Source organism: Mustela nigripes, chromosome 4 (genome assembly GCF_022355385.1).
Source record: "Mustela nigripes isolate SB6536 chromosome 4, MUSNIG.SB6536, whole genome shotgun sequence".
NCBI lineage: Eukaryota > Metazoa > Chordata > Mammalia > Carnivora > Mustelidae > Mustela > Mustela nigripes.
The window spans coordinates 138,643,229-138,646,153 of record NC_081560.1 but is presented as its reverse complement, the minus strand read 5'-3'; the positions used below and the strand labels follow the sequence as shown (position 1 = coordinate 138,646,153).

The 2,925-nt window shown below is 41.3% G+C and overlaps 1 pseudogene; it reads left to right on the top strand.

Moving 5' to 3' along the window:
• The first annotated feature begins 1,488 nt into the window (after positions 1–1,488).
• Positions 1,489–2,220, top strand: LOC132015242 (ferritin light chain-like; annotated as a pseudogene).
• Positions 2,221–2,925: the final 705 nt, after the last annotated feature.

Here is a 2,925-nt window from a genome sequence, read left to right as displayed (position 1 = left end):
TTACTTTCTGCCACTTTGCATTTTCTAGATTCTTTTTTTTTTTTAAGAAGATTTTTATTTATTTATTTATTTATTTGACAGAGATCACAAGTAGGCAGAGAGGAGGAAGCAGGTTCTCTGCTGAGCAGAGAGCCCAACGTGGTACTTGATCCCAGGACCCTGAGATCATGACCCGAGCTGAAGGCAGAGGCTTCACCACTGAGCCATCCAGGCGCCCCTCTAGATTGTTTTTTAAAGAATTTTTTTTTTAAGATTTTATTTATTTATTTGACAGATGGAGATCACAAGTAGGCAGAGAGGCAGGGGGAGAGAGAGAGGAGGAAGCAGGCTCCCTGCAGAGCAGAGAGCCCGAGGTGGGGCTCGATATCAGGACCCTGGGACTATGACCTGAGCTGAAGGCAGAGTAAAGCCTCTGAGTCACCCAGGCGCCCCTGCATTTTCTAGAATTTTAAATAAATAGATCAAGCTATGTATTATTTTGCCTATCTTTTTTTATTTTTTTTAAGAAGAGTTTTTTTTTTTTTTAAAGATTTTATTTATTTGAGAGAGAGAGCAAGCATAAACAGGGAGAGGAGCAGAGGGAGAGGGAGGAGTAGACTCCCCGCTAAGAAGGGAGCCCAAAGTGAGGCTTGATCCCAGGGCTCCAGGATCATGACCTGAGCCCAAGGCAGACACTTAACAAACTGAACCATCGAGGGGCTCCTTACCTGCCTTTTAATTCTGCAGAATTTTTCTGAGATTCAACTATTTTGTTTTATGATCAATAATTCTTTTTTATTGCTTAATAGTTTGTCCTTATATGAATATACCTCAATTTCTCCATTCATGTCTTTTTTTAAAAAAAGATTAATCTGTTTATTTAAGAGCTAAGGACATGTGTGCGTATGGGGAGGGGGAGGAGCAATGGGGGAGAGAGAGAATCTCAGGTAGACTGTGCTGAGCCTGATGTAGGGCTCAATCTCATGACCCCAAGACCATGACCTGCACTGAAAGTAAGGGTCAGACACTTTAACCTACTGAGCCAGCCAGGAACCCATTCATGTCTTTTTTTAAAATTAAGGTATAACTGACATACATTATCTTAGTTGCAGGTATATGACATAATGATTTGATATTTGTATATATTTCAAAATAACCACCACAATAAATCGAATTAATATCTGTCATCACATATAGTTACAGAATTCTTTTTCTTGAGAAAAGAACTTTTTAAATTGACTTAGCAATTTTAAAATATGTAACATAGTATTATTAACTATAGTTGCCATGCTGTCCATTACATCCTCATGACTGACTTACTTTATAATTTGTAGTTTGTATCTTTTGACTCCCTTCACCTAATTCACCCATCTTTTACCCCCTTTCTCTGGCAATCTATAATCTATGGGATTATTGTGTTTTTAAAGATTTTACATATAAGTGAGGAAGTGTGCCCAGTGGTTCTGTGAATCTGTCTCTTGTTTCAACAGTGTTTGGACAGAGAAGACCCAGGGTTGTCCCTTCTACCAGCCTCTGACCACCCTCTAACCTTTTTTCAAGTGTTAACTTTCAGAGCCACCTTCTTGGCCACCCTCTGCCTCCTGGACCGGCCAACACCCTATTCTGAGTTTAGCTCCTTATTATCAGTCAACCATGAGCAACTAGATCCATCAGAATTATTCCAGCAAGGTAGAGGCTGCCATCAACTGCCTAGTCTACATGCATCTGCAGGCCTCCTACACCAACCTCTCTCAGCTTCCATTTGACCTTGATGATGTGGCTCTGGAAGATGTGGGCCACTTCTTCCACCAGTTGGCTAAAGAGAAGCCTGAGGGTGCTAAGAATCTCTTAAAAATGCAAAATCTGTGCGGAGGCCTCATCCTCTTCAGAAAGTGCAGAAGCAGTCCCAAGATGAGTGGGGGAAAGCCCTGGATGCCACAGAAGCTGCCCTGGTTCTGGAAAAGAGCCTGAATCAGGCCTTTTGGATCTGCTCTGGTTCTGCCTGTGCAAACCCCCATCTCTGTGACTTCTTGGAGAACTACTTCTAGACAAGGTGAAACTCGTCCAAAAAATAAGCGACCACCTGACTAACCTCCACAGGCTGGCCAGTCCCAGGAGAGTAGCTCTTCGAAAGGCTCCCTCTCAAGCATGACCAGGAGCTTCTGGAGCCCAGTGCCCCTTGAGGGGTCCCTCTGGCATCCCCCAGGTCTCAGGGCTTGTGCCTGAGCCTCTCCCTGCAGCCACAAGGCAGGTTTTTTTTTTTTTTTAAGACTTTATTTAGTTTTATAGATTTTATTTATTTTTAAAGATTTTATTTATTTATTTGACAGAGAGACAGCAAGAAAAGGAAAACAAGCAGTGGGATAGGGAGAAGCCAGCTTTCTGCTGAACAGGGAGCCCAACGTGGGGCTGGATCCCAGGACCCTGAGATCATGACCTGAGCCAAAGGCAGACGCTTGATGACGTACACATGCTGTCACAAAAGGCAATATTTCATTCTTTTTTATGACTAATAATCTATACTACATCTTTGTCCATTCTTCCATCAAAGGACACTTAAATTGTTTCTATATCTTGACTATGTGAAATAATGCTATGATAAAGTGAAGGCACATCTATTCTTTTGAGTTAGTGTTTTTGTTTTCTTTAGATAAATACCCAAATGTAGAAATTGCTGGATCATTTGGTAGTTCTATTTTTAATTTTCTGAGAATCTCCATACTGTTTTCCATAATTGGCTGTACCAATTTACATTCCCACCAACAGTACATAAGGATTCTCTTTTCTCCACATCCTCACCAACACTAGTTATTTCTTGTCTTTTTGATACTGGCCATTCTAATAGGTGTGAGGTGATAGCTCATTGTGGTTTTGACTTTAATTTTCCTGATGATGAGTGTTATTGAGCACCTTTTCAAGTACCTGATGGCCATCTCTATGTCTTCT